General features: G+C 34.8%; 1 protein-coding gene across 2 annotated transcripts in view; it reads left to right on the top strand.

Moving 5' to 3' along the window:
- Pde9 (phosphodiesterase 9) overlaps positions 1-21,777 on the top strand; it is a 167,880-nt gene that overhangs the window by 49,788 nt on the left and 96,315 nt on the right. For both annotated transcript variants that reach the window (XM_012280684.2, XM_076536120.1), the window contains exon 3: positions 2,063-2,293. The gene's annotated coding sequence lies outside the window, so the exon portion shown is untranslated. The remainder of the gene's footprint in view (positions 1-2,062; positions 2,294-21,777) is intronic.

Below are 21,777 nucleotides of genomic sequence, written 5' to 3'. Positions count from 1 at the left end.
TCTAAATTTCAATATTTTAAAATATGTAAATTTCAAAATTCCAATATTCCAAAATTTGCTAACCTGAAGGTTAATTCTCCTCCACTTAAATCTTGCATGTTTGACGTTAACGCGTTGATACACGCGATATAATTCGTAGTCAAAGACACGTCCACGGTAGTTTACGGAGATAATTGAATCTCGTGACGGAACACTTTAGCAATTTCATAGCAAGACTGCGCGAGTTTCAGGAGTAAGCATGTGAAACGTAAAAAGAGAATCACCGGTTACGCGTTTTCTTGGCACGTTTCCATCGTGTATCTTGGAACATCGAGAGAATGGAGACTGCCCGTTGGGTGGTCCTTAATTAACTTGTTTCTTTGTATACTTGTATACGGTTTCGAGCATGACTGCACAAATTCTGTTACACTTAACACGATACCCGAAACTGTTCTATCTTATGATTCTGACGAAAATAAACTCTGAGAAATTGAGCTTTTTAAAATATTTTTTCGCACCTTTATTACTGGGGTGCACCTCTGTTATATGAAACAAAAATTCGTGAAACGTCAAATAAGTATGTGATGTTTAAAAATTTTACAATTGTGAAATTCTAGAATTTGAGAATAAAAATTTGAAGTATACGAATTTGAAAATTTGTAGAATTCTTAGATTTAATTTGGATGATTGGGAATTTGGAAATCTGTAAATTTCCAAATCTGTACATTCAGAAATTTGATAATTTAGAAATTCACAAATGTATATATTTGTAACTTCAGAAGTTTGAAAAATGGAAAATTTGCACATATAAAAATTTCTGTACTCCACACTTGACAATTTTTGAATCTACAAATTCTTGCCTTTAACAGTTTAGAGCTTCGAAAATTTAATTTGAAGAGGTGCAAATTCATAAACCCCAAAAAAAGTGAAAACTAGAACTATCCCTCTTTGACTAGTACCCATGAATGCTAATAGGTCAATAAATAAGGGGAACATGGTTGTTTCTAATCGAAATGCCAGGAGGGTTGCATATTTTATAGTTTCGCAATCCTTATTCAAGATTGCCCTTTTCTTGCTTACACAAGTTTCCCTCTGCATCTGATTTTTCCAGATACTCACGTACTTTTTTAAAAAGATATTTCTAGCTACGGAACTGAATAAACAGTCAATGTCTGTTGGTGGCTTCCGTTGTTTACACGGTAAATTAATGTCTCTTGCAAATAGGTCTCTGGTTTATTTAAGAAGATGCTTTGATTAGAAACTGCAAATGTACATCATAACGGAGGTACCACATTATGGAACTGAATTAAAATGATTTCTCATGAATCGTGTAAATTGATTGCATTGAATGATACTTTAAATTTTTATTTTACTTTTAATTTTTACTTTCAATTTTTAGTTTTAATTTTTACTTTTAATTTTTACTTTCAATTTTTACTTTTAATTTTTACTTTTAATTTTTACTTTTAATTTTTAGTTTTAATATTTAGTTTTAATTTTTACTTTTAATTTTTACTTTTAATTTTTAATTTTAATATTTAGTTTTAACTTTTACTTTTAATTTTTTCCTTCAATTTTTAGTTTCAATTTTTACTTTTAATTTTTTACTTTTAATTTGTACTTGAGTATTTTATCAAGTTATGAACTCTCTTTGGTCGAATGACAAGTTCTACTCATCAGATATATGTATTCATCATTTTGATGGACAATTAAGTTGTATGTTGATATTCTTTTCCTACATAAAAATTTTATGATACATAACGTATTAACTAATTAAAGCGACACTAATTTTAATATTCAAAATAAGTGAAATAAAAATTGAACATAGAGTAAAATTGATAATTCGATTTGCCGAGTTTAAAAAATATTTCCAGAATTATTCTAAATGGTGAAAATTTCATCCTCGATTTAATTTCGTCAAAAAAGTTATCAATTTTACCACCCGTTTCTTGGAACCCATTTATCGAAATCTGATTTTTTCATAATCTCTGATTAGTCTTCTGTCTTGGAGAAGGCTTTACGTAATGTCGTTAAAATATACTGAATCTAATCTAATCGTAGCGTGACGTTCTGTTGATTTCAGATCGTCAAACCGTTCAGAACACACCATGGCCTTCGATTCCACGGAAAGGAAAACTGTACCCGTAGTCTGAGCAATTTTTCCTTCGAGAAGGATATTAGTTCTTCGAACTCTTGGCTCGTTCTTAAAGTTTTTTTGAGTGGCGAATAAAGAACAAGAAGACCGAAGGACGACGAGTGAAGGGAAGAAAACGGGAGCGAAGGGTTTTGCCAATTACTGCAGCTCTGGAATAAGGTAAGACGGCCACATTTTGAAATTTTAAACAACTTTCAGATGTTACTTCTGAGCAATTTCGTCTAAGTTTTCTTTTATTCGGGACTAGGAACTTTGACTTCCTTCCTGATTTCGTATTTCTTATTCACGCGGTTCTTTCATGAATTTTAGAATCTCAGTTTCGTTGCTTTCTTTGACAATGAACGTTGTTTATATCTCTGCTAACGGAGAAATGCAGGTATACCTAAGTTTTTAATGTTGCGTTGGGTAAAGTTGCTGAGTGCAAACTTTAGTTTTCTTTTATTGCTTTATTCGAATAAGTTATATATTTTATATTTTTTTTTTTGTATAATTTTAGCTTTTACTGAAGGTTTATGGTTCGGATGTTTAAAATATATTTTGAACACTTTCAAATTTATACATTTTCAAGTTCTGAAGTTTTACAAATTCTCAAATATTTAAATTCCCAAATTTCCATATTCTCAAATTTCTAAATTCCTAAATTCTCAAATTCGCCTTTCAAGTCTCCAAATTGTCAAAGTTTTAAATTTCCTAGCATGGGAATTCCTTAGGGATCTTAGGAACCGTAGTTTCTAAGATTAGGTTAGTTCCTAGGGTTCCCGATGCCGCCCGAACTTCTCCGATTTCTTCCGAACTTTTCCAATTCCCCAAAGCTCACTCAGAACCCAACATCCAAGTGATATTCTCAAAATTCGCGTATGTTTAAGTGTATCTTCTTTCGCACACGAAATGAAGTGCTCGATTGAAGCACCTTTACGTTGACAGGTCACGTGCGCGTAGTCAGGTTTAAGATGTTGAGATTTAAGGTCACGTACAACAGAGTAGTTTGAAATAACACGAGGGACAGTTTCGTCCTCTCGCTTTTCTGCTGTTGACAACTATTGACTCCATTTATCTCTCTCTGTGTCTTACTTTATGCTAACGTTTCGCACGTGACGCTTCGAAATGAGCTGCGTTCTCCACGAGAGAATTTTACGTGTCACGTTCAAGGATTTCTTCGCTACTAACAAATCTGATAAATTAAATAAATCGTAATACTTTTGATATACTGACATTTTTATAGGATGTTCGATATCATGTTCCTTTAAAGAACAAGAAATATTTTAAAAGTTAGATTTTGCAAGGTATTGTGAAGATAGGTTAGGTTAGACTCGTCCATTTTGTAGAGGAGACATGATCACGTTTGCTTTTAAATGAAATTATATGTTTTTTATTGTAACTAGTTTCTCTGAAATGTATATATTTTGCTGTGTTATTTTTCTTTATTAAACAGGCATTTAGATTAATTTATTTTTACTTCACCTAAATAATGAAGAGTGAAAAATGATCTACAAAAATGATGTACAAAATTTTGTGCACAAGTAGTGGCAAAGATAATGAACATATACAAGACAATAAATAAAATGTACACTAACACTAATATACCAGTATACAATTTGAAATAAAAAAATGCACAAAGATTAAATACAATTATATGCACATCAATTTCTAATCTTCAGCATTTCAAGAGAAGTACAAATTTTGTAATTTAAAATAAGAAACTCGTGAACCGGTTGTTTAACCGGTTTGGCAGTTTTAGTGTTAACGAAACGAATATAAATGTATCTTGTATGCACAATCATTTCAATCTGAAAATTAGTTAAACTTCTATGGAAAGTATCAGTACGTGTTAGTATAATAAATAAAGGTTTAATTATTTCAGTGTGAAACGTTCGAATGAGATAGCAAAACGTGTTCGTCAGTGAACATAGAATTTTCGATCTAGATAACCAAGAAGTACTTGGAGTTTAACAGAAGATCGATTCATATCAATTTCACAGTTGCCGAAACGAAGGCTGGCAGTTGCGAAAGCGCAACAGTCTGGTGATCCAGTTTTCACGGTTCTGGAATGCTTCTCGTAATATACGATGCCCAAAGAACGTACGAAAACCTCCCTCGGGATTTATGCAGCATTTTTGTGGTACTAGGACGGTATTCTGGCTGTTAGTTCCTCTCTTAACTCGCGCTGGAAGTGCCAGCTGGAATGGAGAGCCCTCGACGATCTAAAAATGGTTTCCAGCGGCCAGGAAATATGAAGCATTTCCTTTCTGTTGGAAAGTAATTGAGAGTTCTTTGAGCAAACGAAATCGGAAATGGCCGATATGCAATCTACGATAATTACTTGTTCTGTAAATAATTTGTCGTTTTATAAGTTTCAATCTTTTACAGAAAAGTCATTTTTGCATGCTAAATTTTAAATTGAAAATTCTGTATTTTAATTTGGAATCGAATTGATTATTAACTCTTTGCTGAATTTAGAATTTATCATTTTTGCAGATTAAATTTTCAAAAATTAAATTGAAAATTTTCAATTTAAAATTAAAATCGAAATGCATAATAACTTTTTGCTAAATTTAGAATCGCATAATAATTTATAACATACAATTTACAGTTTAATCTATAATTGTATACAGAATATTCGAGCTATTCAATAATAATCAATTTGCAGAAAATTATGTAAACTGATTGAATATATCATATTTGTAATTCTATTGATACATTGTGTTTGAAAGCGGATAACTTGCACAATATTACAATCACAATTTAAAAATTTTATTTACGAACGAAAAACTTTATTTTAGTATTACGATACGTATAAATGTGATTGACACGTCGAGAATTCTATATTTTGTTGCTGTCAGAAGAGTTTTATCAAATTACTTTGATAAACGTCTAGGGGAACGGGCTTATCTCGAATTCGGAAGTACGCAGTTAATTTAATCACGATTACGTTGCCCACAATTTCTTTTGTTTCTGTAACTCTAGTATTACATCAAACACACACGATATTTCGCACACTGAAACTATAATGAGAGCGTAATGACAGCAGCGTTCTAATTTGCATAATTACGAGCTTCGGATATTTGATCATCGTTAAATGATTATTTCAGACAGCCGTGCGAACGTTCACAAAGGGAATAATTCGAGGTAACATGTCGGATTAAATTTCGCGTAAAATTATTTTGAATGAATCTGTAACGAAGTGTATGAGTGTTGCTGTTCTGATCTGTTTATATAAATATAAAAACAGTAAAAAAGTATAAAGTAAAAGAAACCATATCTGAACCAATACTTTGCTCTATTAAAAATATTGAAAAATCAGAAACTTTAAAATGTTGCAGTTTAAAACTTAAAATCCCTCAGGAACAAACCTATGTCTTATCCCAAGTAGAATATATTTTGCAACTGAAAAATTATTGTAACTTCTAAAATTTCCTTTATCCTCGAATTACAGAATCTCAGAGATTGAAGAATTGAAAAATCAAGAACTTTAAAATGTTGCAGTTTAAAACTTAAAATCCCTCAGGAACAAACCTATGTCTTATTCCAAGTAGAATATTTTTTGCAACTGAAAAATTATTGTAACTTCTAAAATTTCCTTTATTCTCGAATTACAGAATCTCAGAGATTGCAGAATTGAAAATACAGAAATTTAAAAATGTTGCAGTTTAAAATTTAAAATGTCTCAAGAACAAACTTATGTCTTATCCCAAGTAGAATATTTTTTACGACTAAAAAATTATTGTAACTTCTAGATTTTCCTTTATCCTCGAATCCCAAATTTTCCATTAAAATAAACAGAAGTTTCTGAACTACAGTATTTCAAAATAGTGCTAAGATGCGCATTTTCTTGCCATTTAGTAACCTTTGCAAATCGCAATACAATAGCCGTGCCAGAAACATCACGATGCGTGTCTAATAAATAACCCAGAAACGTTGCCGAATAGTTTCAACACTCGTGTCCCACAATCGTTTGTTTCGAGTTGGCCATTATTCGGTACAATCTGAATGGAACATGCCGATGCAAACACGTTAGCTACACGACGATACGGTAGCGTGTTTACGCTGAGAATGGCGTTAAATAATCGTCAAGGCAATTCGTTGTGTAAGTTAATGCGAGCATGCGAACGAGATGCGTACATCGTGTAGGTAAACAAGTACATACGTCGTTAAGATAGCCGGAGAAACGACTAATAGAATCCACGAAACACACGATTGTTTGCTTGATAATCGAGCGTAACACCTCCTTAAATTACGGCTAACGTCTGCAGATGTGACTATCGGTTAGCAATATCTTGTCGATACTGATACTCGGAGGTATATTGGTAATATCGGTGAGGTATTGCTAATGCAGATCTGGATGCATTGAATTTCACTGAAATTGCAAGGTATGTTAAATTTAGTGTTACATGGTCTGCAATTCTTTGGTTTCTAGATATTGTTGAATTTGTGAGAATTTGAGTTTTGCACATGTGGGGATTTGGAGCGGGAGTTTGAAGAAGTTGGAAATTTACGAGTGGAACAATTCGAAGATTGAAAATTAGCAAATTTTGGGATTTGCTGATTTGGAAATTTGGGAAATTGGAAACTTGGGAAATTGGAAATTTGGGAGATCGGAAATTTGGGAAATTGGAGGCTTGGGAAATTGGGAACTTGGGAGATTGGAAATTTGGGAGATTAGAAATTTGGGAAATTGGAAACTTGAGAAATTGGAAACTTGGGAGATTGGAAACTTGGGAGATTGGAAACTTGGGAGATTGGGAACTTAGGAAATTGGAAACTTGAGAAATTGGAAACTTGGGAAATTGGAAACTTGAGAAATTTGAAATTTGGGGGATTAGAAATTTGGGAAATTGGAAACTTGAGAAATTGGAAACTTAAGAGATTGGAAACTTGGGAGATTGGGAACTTGGGAAATTGGAAACTTGAGAAATTTGAAATTTGGGGGATTAGAAATTTGGGAAATTGGAAACTTGGGAGATTGGAAACTTGAGAAATTGGAAACTTGGGAGATTGGAAATTTGGGAAATTGGGAACTTGGGAGATTGGAAATTTGGGAAATTGGAAACTTGGGAAATTGGAAATTTGGGAATTTGGAAACTTGGGAAATTGGAAACTTGAGAAATTTGAAATTTGGGGGATTAGAAATTTGGGAAATTGGAAACTTGGGAGATTGGAAACTTGAGAAATTGGAAACTTGGGAGATTGGAAATTTGGGAAATTGGGAACTTGGGAGATTGGAAATTTGGGAAATTGGAAACTTGGGAAATTGGAAATTTGGGAATTTGGAAACTTGGGAAATTGGAAACTTGAGAAATTTGAAATTTGGGGGATTAGAAATTTGGGAAATTGGAAACTTGGGAGATTGGAAACTTGAGAAATTGGAAACTTGGGAGATTGCAAATTTGGGAAATTGGGAACTTGGGAGATTGGAAATTTGGGAAATTGGAAACTTGGGAAATTGGAAATTTGGGAATTTGGAAACTTGGGAGATTGGGAACTTGAGAAATTGGAAATTTGGGAAATTTTGAAATTTGGAAAAATGGAAATTTTGAAATTTGAGAATTTGAGAATTTTCAAATTTAATAATTCAACAATTAGAAAATCCGACAATTTAAGAATCCACAAATATCAAAACATACTTTAAAAATGTTTAAATTCGATTTGTAAATCATTCACATAATTTTCACATCAACACCACTCATCAGTAGTCTCTGATTTACATCATAATTTTATATCTGACATTGATACACCATTGTCTATCAATGTCCTACGCGAACAGATTGAATGGACTCGTTGGACCATATGAATGATATTGAAACGGATTTCACAGAAATAAGGGACTTCGTGTTAACCGGTTTTCTGAACAATGAATGATATTAATAAAATGGTGTTCGGAGAAATAGGGGACTCCGTACTTAACAAGTTTCCTGAACAATCGGCGAAATTGTGCGAAACAATGGTAAAGGATGGAAGAAACTGTTGGAAGTTTCTGAACGATGTGACATAATGTATTCTTTGGTAATAACTGCGAACAACGGAGATACGAGTATGAAAGAGGATATTATTCCTTCCTTTCGTTGCTGATAATGTTCTCGGTCTCGCTTTATGGCTTGATATTGCTAATATGTTGTTACTTCAAATTTATTGGCTGTATACGAAAGTTTCCACCGTTTTTGTAATCATTTTTTTCGTCGGCAAATTATTTAGTAGAAATTTAGGTAATAAATTTTTTATATGTTGTTGCTAAAACACTTAATTATTGTGTTACATGTGTTTTGTATTACATATAAAAATATGCAAATGTGCTAATGTGTAAATGTACATGCAAATGTGCAAATGTGCAAATATGTTAATGTACATGTGTGCAAATGTGTAAATGTGTAAATGTGTAAATGTGTAAATGTGATAATGTATAAATGTACATATGTGCAAGTGTGCAGTTGTGCAAATGTACAAATATGCAAATGTGCTAATGTGTAAATGTACATGCAAATGTGCAAATGTGCAAATATGTTAATGTACATGTGTGCAAATGTGTAAATGTGTAAATGTGTAAATGTGTAAATGTGATAATGTATAAATGTACATATGTGCAAGTGTGCAGTTGTGCAAATGTACAAATATGCAAATGTGCTAATGTGCACATGTATAAATTACACATGAGCAACTGTACAAGTGTACATATGAGCAATTATGCAAGTGTACATATGTGTAAATGTTCAAATATGCAAATGTATATATGTGCAAATGTACAAATATGTAAATATGTACAGATGTACATATGTGTAAATGTACAAATATACAAATATACATATGTGCAAATGTATAAATGTACAAATGCACCAGTATGCCAATATACAAATATATGTATAAATACAGAAGCATACGAATAAACAAATATACAAACATACCCACATATAGAAATACGCAAATATACAAATATATAAAGATATAGAAGTATACAGATATACAGTAACATCTGTGTTTGCCTCGATTATCAGTATCGAGTTCGTAGCCATATCATTATTTCCTCCAATTTAACACCCGATCCGCAACTATAAAATTTGTCAACTTTACAAATTTAAAACCTTACAAACCTAAAAACGCGTAAAAATATAAAGTTAAAAAGAATCTCGAAAACATATAAATTTCAAGCGCTGAGAGATTGACAAGTGGTTGCGAGTACAGAGCATTTGCACGTCCGCGTACCGCGCCCTCACGGGCTCGATTGCCCATTACTGTTCTATGGCAGCCACACCTTGCATAATTAATCGAACGATAAGTCAGTCAAAGCGAAGTTACGCCGACAAGTATTGCAATTACACTCTAGACACTGCGTGCAATTTAAAAATCGTGTTTTCAAACAGGTAAATAAGAAAGAAAAAGGAAAGAGTTTCGAGTATTCACGGGTCGCGCAGGATCGTGATCACGCGTACGTTGTGCATATAAGTCGATTCGTTACGTGGGTAGCGGGTATCGATTATTATCGTAGGCCCCGTGTCGATTTATTGCCACGAGAACGCCCTGTTCCTCTTCGCTGGCGCCACGTTCTTTACGCGCGCCTCCTACGAACTCTGTGTGTCGTGTAGATATTTCGCCGGTATGCACGCTAATTGCACCGAAGAAATGCTCGCAACGAGGAAGCGCACAGAAGAGTACCTAGCATAATTATCCCAGGGAATTTCGTTCTTGGAAAAACGTATACGTGGCCAGTTTTCTTGCACGTTGCGCTCATGCGAACGCGCGATTGAAAATTTCAACGATTCCTGTCCTGGCTACTTCCACGTTTTTAACACTTTATCGATCTGCAGTTTATTAATAGACTTTTCGATGAGTTATTGACTGGAAACCAATTAACCTTCTATATCCAAGATTTAGTGTACACATCTCCAAAACGTATATCAAATTTTTAAACACTAACATCAATTCTTTAAACTGTATCGAACACCTGCAAATTAAAATTGATACTTAGAAATTTAGAAACCTGGACATGTCACGATTTCAAATTTTCAAAGACTCCATTCGCTAAAGCATCACGGTGTATCTCACATATATTAGCATTAGAGGTTTATGATGTATATAGATATTAAAAAAATAAGATCGTCAGAAATAAACTAAACTGAAGACATCTACCAAGTTTTGTTTCGAGTCATCGTCGAAAACGAGGTCGGAACAACACACAACAAATCATACGAACCTGACAATATCCACGTTGGTTTCATAAAAATGTATAAAGTCTTCATTTGTGACGACTTATTTTGGTATTGTTTGTACAAAAGGAAATAGACTCATGTATTAAAGCGCTCATCTGAGTCGATGCGTTTAACACACGTTTGCGTGAAGTCTCTCGACTGACTTTGCTGCATCAATCATTCAGGACTCTTCCTGCCTACGTGCTGCTTTTCCGTTTGAATAACTGCTCGCAAATAATTTATACTGCCAGTAAGGAAACAATTGCTTCTTGCTTTTAAACTTTGATTCCAAGACAGCTGTTCGGCTACTATCGATGAATCCATACGTCGTCCACGCGCGGAGTGCGCAGATTATGTTATTCCATGTTCATTCGCTTTAATAGCATAGGGAAAAGATTTCATAATTAACGAGCGACGGTGATGCGTCACGAATAATCAATCTTTTTACGTTTCGTGCACGATTGTTATATTTCTTCTGAAGTTTTTGCTGTTTTAAATTGGTGAATTTGTTTACTTGATTTTTTTAAAGAATATATGTTGACCTTTGAAAGATTTATGAAGATCTTTACGAGAAAAATATTATTCAAGATTAAAATTCTTTAATAATATTCTGCATAAGGAAACATACAATTTTATGTTCTATCTTTGATTTATGTATCTTTCTGTTATGTTTTCAATTTATTATTTAATGTGCATTTATATCGGTACATTTGATTATTGATATTCAAATTATTCTTCAATGACAATTCCTTAGTTTTGTAATATATTTTTAAAGTATATCATGAAATAATATTACTTGAAATACGTATATATTTTTCAAATACTGTTTCAAACAATGATGTTCAATTTAAAAAATAATACTTCAAATGTTTCAACCAATATAAATTTCAAATAAATTTTCAAATAATAATGCAAGTCCCTATATGATCCAGTATCCACATCAAACACTAATATTAAATCCAAAAAATAAAAATGTATCAAATTGTGTCTAAAACGTGACGAGGTTTATCTAGTACCAATAAGGCCACTTACGTGTGAAATGATTTCTGTCGTGGATGTGTTTGCTAATACGGATCTATCTTTTACGCGTGAAAAAATTCTAATTGCTATCGACATATGCGTCAATCGCACGCGTCGGCGTTTACCACTGCAATCAACCGGTGCCCATGGGTAAATCGTTCTCGTCACTGATAAATCGATCATATTAGGTAGTGTCACTTGGTAAACAATGAGCTGTTTCGTATTAATGCCGCGATTTGCAGTCGCACAGGAGACCGACGACGAAGTGCTATATCCGATAGAATATTAAACGATACTCTAACTACCGTCTGCATGCGGCTCGTCGCTTTAAACTCTCACCATCGATGTTTACATTAACTATTATCGTTTTGTTTCTCTTTTTGTCGCTACTTTATCTTTGCCGCCTTTGCTTTTCTATTTTTCTTTCTATGAGGTATACTTTCTCTTTGTGGCGTTTTCTTTAAACAATTTTTTTTGATATTACATCTGTTTCCTTCGATTAGGTTTTTTTAAGTTTTTTAGGTCAATTAGGTATTGTTAAGTTTTGATGTTTTGAATTTTTATTACATATTGCGTTCACTTTTCTCACAAATTGAAACAGTTATTTTTCGAAAAGCCCGAGTGAGAAATTTTGACGATATTAAGTTGTAGATACATTTATGCATAAGATGTTTAGATTTGTAAATTGCCGTGTCTCTGTGTATACAGAAACATTTAAGGGGTTGCTTAAGAGATTATTATGGGGAACATCATCAAAGAGCACTCAGGAGAGTAATTTCAGAGACTGTGCACTATCGCAGTTAATCAAAGACCTTTGGAGCGGAACCACACATGGAATTCGACAAATGAAACCAACCTTTGCAGAGAATATTATTGAGCACGTGTGAACCTGAAGTTGCACTTCATTCGCTCTGCTGTTACTCTATGCTAACGATATTGTACATTCAAATTAAAACAAATCGTTTCTGAGATAATATTTCAGTTCGAACTCGGTAATGGATAGATACGTGTACTTAGCGTGTTATAATTTATAATCGGCGGATTGTACAAATTATAGATGAAATTTGAGATGTTTTATTTGAAAAATGATTATTTAATAATTATTAATAATTTCTTTATACGATATAGCGATTTTGGAATAGAGGGATTTGGGGATGGAGAGATTTGGGAATGGAGGGATTTAGGAATGGAGGGATTTGGGAATGGAGAGATTTGGGAATGGAGGGATTTGAGAATGGAGAGATTTGGGAATGGAGGGATTTGGGAATGGAGGGATTTGGGGATGTAGGAATTTGGGGTATAGCGATTTGGGTATGTAGGAAGTTGGGGATATAGCGATTTGGCGATGTGGAAATTAGAGAATGGAGGAATTTGGGAAGGTAGAGATTTGGCCATATACCGATTTGGGGATGTAGGAATTTAGAGACGTAGCAATTTGGGTATGTAAGAATTTGGCAATAGAGGGATTTCGTGATATAGGAATTTGGAGATATAGCGATTTGGATACGTAAGAATTTGAAAATGAAGGGATTCGGGAATGTAGAGATTCAAGATTGTAGGAATTTGGAAGTGTAGATATTCAGGAATGCAAGGATTCTGACCAATCAGAACCATAGCTCTTCCAAACCACCTTCCCATACGCCAACTCATGGGTTGACATCGGTACACTGCTCCTCGGGCGCACAGAAAATTATACCCGTACGTGCTTCATTTTCCAATAATTGTGGAAGCTTCCGCAATGAAATTCGAGCTGAAATTTGAGAACGTTAAATTTTGCCAGCGGCTTTCATTTTTATTCGCAAAGTAATACCATCATTTGCATAGTTACAGAAAAACGGTTCATTGAAAATTTCCCGTGAAATTCTATCAAGTAACGAGAAGAATAGCGACTAATTATACTATTTCGCGATTATTGGACTAAGTAAAACCGACTCGATAAGTTAATTCGCTCGATCGTTATTCGATGGCGAGCATCATCAGAAGAGGAGAAAGGGAAAGAGAGAGTATCGCGCAAAGGATGTGTAAGTTTAATTAAATTGCGCGCGGAAGAATGTCCGTAAATTAATCTAACTTTGCGAGGATGCTTGGTACTGCTCCACGATCGGGTTTGTTTCACTGTACATCGAGCAATTCCGTTTAATTAGCGTCAATCCTATTCGTTTCAACGCCACTTTTCTGCCCGTGACTTTCTCAACCTTTTGGATTGCACGATAGCACGATAGGGTGGTGTTAAACACTTTACCATCCGCTAACGAGATACAGCGAAGATATTTCGTATTTCACTGTCAGGATTTTAATTGTTACAGGTGGAAGTTCCAAGACGTGCAAATTTAGGATTTTGAAATTTTACAAGTTTTAGGGCATTTGGAAACTTGTGAACAGGGGTTAAAAATTTATGAATTGAAGGATTTGAAAATTTATGAATTTTAGGGTTTGAATAATTTAATTATAAAATTTAATTACTTAGGTTGAGGAGGATTGGTGGATGATTTTTAGGTCCACATTCAAAAATTTAAGAATCTGAAAATTTGAAAAATTTCGACTTCCAAAGATTGTGCTTTTTAATTTCCAATATAAATTATAAGATTGTACAGCTTAACTTAATTTAGAATAATAAATAATAACTAACAGAATGAATAGTAACTACTCATAATTAAATAATGAATGTATTACTGAACGTATTATTTTGTGCAAATTTATAGACTAATATATCTGATATTAGTAACATATCTCATAGAAAAGAGAGCTAAGCATGTAAGTATTTATAAATTTCAACATTCTATCTACAAAAAATTACACTTTCCCGAAAAATGTACATGTACTGAGCCATGGATTCAGCTATTTATCGACCAATACTATTTTCTACCCTAACACGCGATGTTCAGTACTAAATTCCCCAATATTTCCTATTAGCTACGATAACGTGTTACCTCATACAAAATCGATTATAAAAGAGTACATCTCATAGTTCGATGTTTTATTCAGCTGCTAATATTAATTCGTTACACTTACTCCGGCGATGAATTATTAACGAGGAAGTAACTTTGATGTAACAATTTGTCGCGTGAAGTTAGTGAAATGTTAAAAAACGGAGTAACGACGTTGCGTAAATCGAAGTTGACACAGGTGTAACACGATCGGTAGAAAGCTACACACGAACGCGTCGCCCGACTGAATGAGCTTTCCTTGACATTTTGTGGACAGCAACGTGACAACATTATGCTCATAAATTCAGCGAACAGCCGAGCATTCTTTCACGTTTCTTGCCGAGTACCGATTGGCCGAACTACGTGGAATCATGAAGATTTAACTGCGCGAAGATTCATCGACTTTGCAAGTAGCCAGATAAGATAATGATACTGGTTTGTTAAACGCAACAACTACGTACAAACACTTGTCGTTGATAAGCGTAATTTTTCCGATACTCGGCAATCTTACAAACGCAGAGATTAGATATCAAATAATGAGCTTGTCGCAGTCGTGTATCATTCGTGTTAGAAATTCGATAGAGACGTTGATTAGGATTTTTGAAATTGTGCTCGAGAGCACCACTTTGTTAACACTGTAACTTTGACGGTATTATTGAAATCAATTATCTTCGATTATACTCTACAGTCTAGATATTAATTGGGCGAAATTTTCAGTTTGGGGTATGAGCACTTGGGGATTTGGGGACAGGAGATTTAGGGGTTCAGAATTTCGAGGATTAGTGGATTTAGTGATTTGTGAATTTGGGGATTTAAGCGTTCGATGAGGTAGAGATTTGAAAATTTAGGGATGAATGGATTTGGTGATTTAAGGATTTAGAGATTAATGGATTCGTGAATTTAGGAATTATTTAATTTTGAGATTTGTATATTTGAAAATTTAAAAATTCGGGCATTTCAACTTTTGAAAATTTCAAGTCCTTACTATCAAAAATTGGACATTAAAGAATTTTGAAGATCAATAAAATTTTGTTTGAATATTCACAAAATCTTGTGTGAAAATTTGATAATTTGAGGATTTGAAGAGCTGTTACAAAATTGAAAAACTAGAAATTTGATTAAAAAATTTAGGAACAAAATGTTCAACCAAAGCTATCGATAACTCATTTTCCAAAATTAGACTTACATCGAAAAAGAAAGGTTTACGTGCAGCACTGTCTCTATTACTTATAGGACGACCTAATAAATGATCGCGTGACACGTGCTGTAAATCGCGTGCACCGGGTGTTTCGTTCCATTTGCACGGTTCCCTTTAATTGTTCACTCCCTCGTCCAATGGGCTAAGACACACTCCAGAGTACATGGGTCGGTGGTCATATTCGATCGTTATCCTGGGAATCGTCGGTGTCGTGAAAATCCGATTCCCTAGCCACCCTGCACACATTTGGTAGCATTATTAAAGGAAGTGGTCTAAATATGGACTGCCACTTTTATTCCATGATATTGCCAAGCCTTTTTAACGTTTTTAAGATGTCACACTTTGACATCTTACATCTTGTTATATGGAGTTAAAATTATTTGTAGGAAAATAATAGTAAATGAATACAAAAATATAAAAGATCAAAATAAATTTAAATGTTCATGTTTAATTTATAGTGGGGGATTAAGGACCACAGCAGTTGTCCATAGATCTAAACAATTAATCAATCAATAAACTTGCAATAGTCATTGTATGTCTATTTCAACATCTACACATAATCTGTAACATATGCACATGCATATATTATATAGAATTTTTATTCTGCTGAATACTCTTTAGGGTAGTTGTAAATATTTTATATATCGAAAAGTGTTCTAAATATTAGGTAATACGGAACCCAGATGTAGTCCATATTTGGACCAGTTGTCCAAGAATGTTTAAAACACAGCAGTACACGATTATATAACTTACGATAAATCAATCTTGTAATGTCAACAATGGTCTCAACAAATTGCCTCTTAGCTCAATAAATTACTACTAAAAAATACAAAATAGATATAAGTTAAGATGTTGACATAGATATTACACGTTCTATGAGATAACGTTAGCAATAACAGATATAAGCGACTAATTGGAACCCTTGGAATTATTTATTCTTGACTTATAGTTTCATACAATTTCCACTAAGAAGAATTGACACATCTTAACATATAGTTACACTCGACATAGGAGTTCAACGGAGTCGCAGAAAGTTGAAATATTATTTCAATTTGGTATCAGTGACTATGCAAATTATTGGACTTGAAATACCATAAACAAAATTCGAGTAAAATTGAGCTGTTCGCGTTACGACTCGTCAAAATATTACAAGAATTTATATTATCTGAGATTTGCAAGACTAATCAGAGCGCACCCTAAACAATGTCAACTCAACCCGAGGTAAATTACAGGAGCAGAAACGTAGCGAGGGGTCTAGTAATGTTATTACCAGGCTAGGATAATTACTATGTGTCCCCTTGGTTTCTCTAATTTGAATGCGCTGGATGAGAACACGTAACTCGTATAAAAATCTGCGTTGAATTCCGCTTTCATTCGCTCCTCGTTAATTAAACAATGGATAAAAGATACAACAATACCGGTGTGCTTCTGAACAAGCGCAGTATTTTACATTCGTTCGGATACAAAACCGATATTTATTTCAATCCGACTCTGTGCGTAGCAACTTTCATTGGCTGAATACGAAAATCTCGTAATTCTACTTGCGAGTTCGGGGCATACAAGCTTACAAAAGTTACAAGCTTACTTAGCTTGAATTATTTTCCAGTATTCGGAGGCGCTGTTTTACCTCCATAATTCAAGGTTTAATCAGTGCTGCTTCGATAACTGGAATTAATGGAGGCAGGCGCAGGTTTATTTTGCGATAAATAATCATAACACACTGTATTTTTTATAGCAAGGTAATAGTTCTATAAAATAGAGACATAGTTGTTTCATAAAATAGAGACATAGTTGTTTTATAAAAAAGAAACATAAGAGCTATTTTGTAAAATAGATACATTAGAGTTGTTTCATAAATTAGAACATAATAATTGTTCCTATAAGATAAAATGATATTAAGAAACATGTTGTTTGCACTAATGAATATTTATTTAGAGCAATCTAATTTTAGGGAAATTCAGAAGCGAGTTCATGACAGATAGCAGACCTTTTCTTTAAGTTTCCGGGAAACCTTGTTCATTGTATTCGACTGCTTCACTCATTTAACAATGTGGAGGAACTTTCGAGCACATCTTCTTAACTCAATGTATAACTTAGTGATCTATCTCATTGTTCCCGGAAACAAAGGGTGGGTATTCTGGTCGAAAGATGTTCGATCACCTTTTCACCTACGTAAACGTACGGGTATATTGCAGTCTTACCCCTAACGCTTAAAGTATAAATATAATAACCCTCGTACGTGAATGCAAGAATTTGTCAACACGAGAATTTGTGAACTTAAATTTACATTTAGACTATGAAATCCTAGAAATTTAGAAATTCGAGTTTCTGTAAACCTCGTTATTTGTAAATCTTCATATCCGTGTAACTCTCAATATTTTAAATGATCACCAATCAATCCAATTCTAATATTATTTAACTCAAATATTTAAGTATGTAACCATAACACTTTCATGATAGAATTTTGCGATTTCAGTTTTAAGAAACGAACGCACGCGTCTGCAACTCGAAGGGATAATTACGATAAGTTATTACTCATCGGTTCAAAGAGTACATTAAGATAATTATATTCGATGGCCTGTTGTATACGGCGCGACGTTGATGTGCAAGCTTATTGAACGCTCTCGATATCGACGCTTATACAGACCACCAGTCGATTGTGAACCATTCGTGGATCGTTCGAGGTATACCGAAGACATGACCTGAAATTGGCCATGGGGTTTACGCGTAATGAAATTCTGATGGGACTTGTACGCGATGGTTGCGCGATCAATTCAATCGACATTTTGCGGTCGGTACCAGCCGTCCTACGGAAATTCATATTCCGCTAACCTCGAAAGATGTTTTAATCGAGTATACAAATTTTCACTTTCTATCATTCCTTCCACTTTTTTATGGCGATGAATTATGTCATTACATTGTATCCATATTTGAATATATTAAGGGAGGTATTCGAGGGTGACATTTCGATGAGACACCCTGTATATCCATCTCTAATATCCTCCATTATATCTTGGAAAATGATAAATCACAGAAGATAATTCATATTTACAAAACTAATCTCGCGATTTAAAAATTTGAAGATCGAAAAGTTTAGAAATGACAAATTTAATTTCTAAATTTTTAGAGATAAATTCACAATTAAATAATGTTAGCTACAAAACCTATTTACTGATCAAAAATTTTCACACAATACATGTTGTGTACGAGATCATCTAATATTTAGAGAATCATATTTACTGTATCTATGCGTTGTCTATACCTCTTAATAAACCCTAAATCAATTTTATCCCTAGCTCTTCCAATTCTTTCTTAAAGAAGATATGCGTTATCTAAAAATGTCTAACCATCTACAAGTCATCTCCATACAGTGTCATTTTACTTCGTACATTTCCATCCGTATTGCATATCAGATAAGGTTACAATACGCGGTGCATATCAGTCGGATCGCGTGAAGTTGATTAAGTCGCGAGTGACGATCGAAACGCGAGGAGGGTAGAAGATACGGAATCCCGTTGGTCAGGAAGCGAAAGAAATCCCGTGGAGGAAGAAGGGTGAAATTACCTGGCTGAAATTGCATTTCGTCGCCTGGAAATTGGCCGCAACATCGGCAACGGGAGCGACCCTTTGGGAAAAGAAGTTCCTCCCGGCCGATATCCGTAATAACGCGGGCACGAGAGCCGCGCATTCATAAGAGTTTGAATTCCATTTTACGCGGCCTCCGTGGGATTCCTCTCGCCGCTAGCCCGCCGAGCGTCGGATTAAATTATGACTCCCGGAGTTGTGCACCCGTGTAACTTTTGAAGTGATTTAATTGAACGCCGTCGCCGTATTACACGATTATTCCGTAAGGGATCAACTCTGGGTTAAGTGGATTTACAGCGACCCGTTGAGTTTCGCGGTGGTGACACGCACGTCGGATGCTAACCACGCGTATTCTTTACGACGATTACAAACATATGAGCTAGTCTAGTGTCTTGTATCTCTAGTCTTCGGATATATCTTGATTCTACAACTCTACAATATAACGCATAGGGACATACGTTCATAACAATGTAATAGTATAAATTTTATAACAATATAACATTTGTAACAATATAAAGCTTTAATAACAATATAAAGTTTGTAACAATAGAACAATCATATCAACAATGAGTGACTTGATCATACAAATCCAGCGTTTACCTCAGCATTGTACAACCCTAAATGACAACATAGCAAGTACGTATTTGTTACCAAATAAAATCTCGACAAATACCATGCGATAAGCGTGCACTTTCAGAGTGCAAATGAACTCGTTAATTGATCACGCGACACCGTTCGGCGTGTAGCTCGCAAGGACGCGGCGGCACGCGCGCGATTCGTCGGCGAACAATATGAATTTTCATTCATAAAAGCGGTCGACCGAACTCGCGAGTGTAACACGCTTTTATCAACCGTAATCTCGTAGTGCATTCGCCTGTCGAGTGAAACGATTACGTAACCGCTTGGTACGGCTGAATGGACGCGACCAACATTGCGAGAAAGCTCGTCTTACGTTAGACAGTGGCCGGTTTTTGCCGCCAATGTTATTCGTCGAAACAAATAATCGGACCGATTTAACGAGCGCGTTTCCCTGGGGAATGTATTTTTAGAGTTTCGCGATTTATTACCGAAATTACCGTGAAAAACAGACACGTTCGAATAAGCTGAAATGGAAGCGATTCAAAAAGGAGAACGGGTTGATTAAACGCCAGGATAATCAAGCTAATTGCACGACTACCGAAACATCAGAGGAGCCGCAAAATTACTAGACTCGATTAGCTGTATCGCAGTAATTTGTAATTACACGCGTGACAAATTATTCGTAGTTTACTAATGAAGAGTAATATCGTTGAATAAAGGGATACGCTTGTTAGTTCTGTTCCAAACTGTTTCAACCGTATCTGGTGATTGATACGTGCAAAGTCCGACAGGTACATTTATGTATTCCGTTTGTATCCGCGTAAATCAAGAAACTTTGAATGCTTTCCCATTTTTAGAAATTAACAAATTTCTACATTCTCAAGTTTGAAATTTCAAAAAAACTCGATTCCGACAAAAAATTTATACAGTTCGAAACAACAAAAGATTCGTATAATCTGTTATCCAAAGTCTACTTTCGTTTGTGTCGATTACGTGTTTCGTTACATTTAAAACATGAAAGTGGTCAACGGATCCCATACATTGACCTCTGCATGAATATGTAAAACATACTTACTAAATTTGAACGGAAATGCAGCTATGTAAAGTATTACAGACAGGAAGCGAGCGTCATATACATAAGATTACAGACCTTTTAAATAACAAGTTGAATTTTGAAAAGAGTCCCTAGAGTGCTGAGACTTATATATTCCTTATCTTACACGCAATTTTACAATAAAAAATGTTAAAATCAAAAAGTGTTTAAAATCTTAAAAATGTTGGTCGCAAACGGTGCATTTCTACATACAATGTTACTCGGTAAAAGGAAAGAACTCTTCCGTAGAAATCCCGGTAAATAATTTGTCGTGCGATTTCACGGAGCGTTGCTCGCTCGTAAACGGCCCACGGTTCGAGGCGACGGCGTGTTCTCGTCTAGCTAGACAATTTGTCACTTCCTTATCACTTGACCGGCTCTCTCGTTGCTTCTTCGTCGCTCGTCTGGCACGCGTGTACCTACGCGCTTAACGGGCAAGAAACGAGCAGCTCGTGCGCTTGCATCCTACCACGGTATCGGAAATGGCCGCGTCAATGCTCGCGAGCGAACATCCCACGATCGAGCGTTATCAGCTACGCGCTGCGAATACTAACTCCGCGATGTTTCCTTCCGGCTACTGCCTCGATTATCACCGTGCCACGCAAAACGAAGTCGAACGCTTCAAATAGCTTCTGAAGGCTTCAGGGCTCTTCTAGACTCACTTTCTTTTAAGCCTTAATTTACGATCTGGTTTGCACTTTAGGTTTTAACTCTATAGCGTGAATCTATATTCATATCGACTTCAAATCGCTTCTAAATGTATCAGGTTCAGGTTTAGACCTCACTCTAAATTCTAGAGCCTTTCATTTACATTATAGGTATACGCTCTGGGTTTAAACTCTAGATCTGTAGTCTAAGTTCATATTGTAGACCTAAACCGCTTCAAATTGCTTCCGAACACTCGAATTTACTCTTCTCTCTAAACTCTGAAGTTTTGCAGTCTAGGTCTATTTTACAGATTTAGACTCTAGATCTGTAGTTCAGGTTTAGGTTCCAGATCTACATTCTTTCAAATCGTTTCTAAATGCTTCAAGATTTAGAATTGCTTCCAGATTCTCTACTCGTCA

The sequence above is a fragment of the Megachile rotundata genome, chromosome 1, assembly GCF_050947335.1.
Source record: "Megachile rotundata isolate GNS110a chromosome 1, iyMegRotu1, whole genome shotgun sequence".
Lineage (NCBI taxonomy): Eukaryota > Metazoa > Arthropoda > Insecta > Hymenoptera > Megachilidae > Megachile > Megachile rotundata.
Note: the sequence above shows the minus strand (reverse complement) of the source record. Positions and strands in the feature narration are given on the sequence as shown.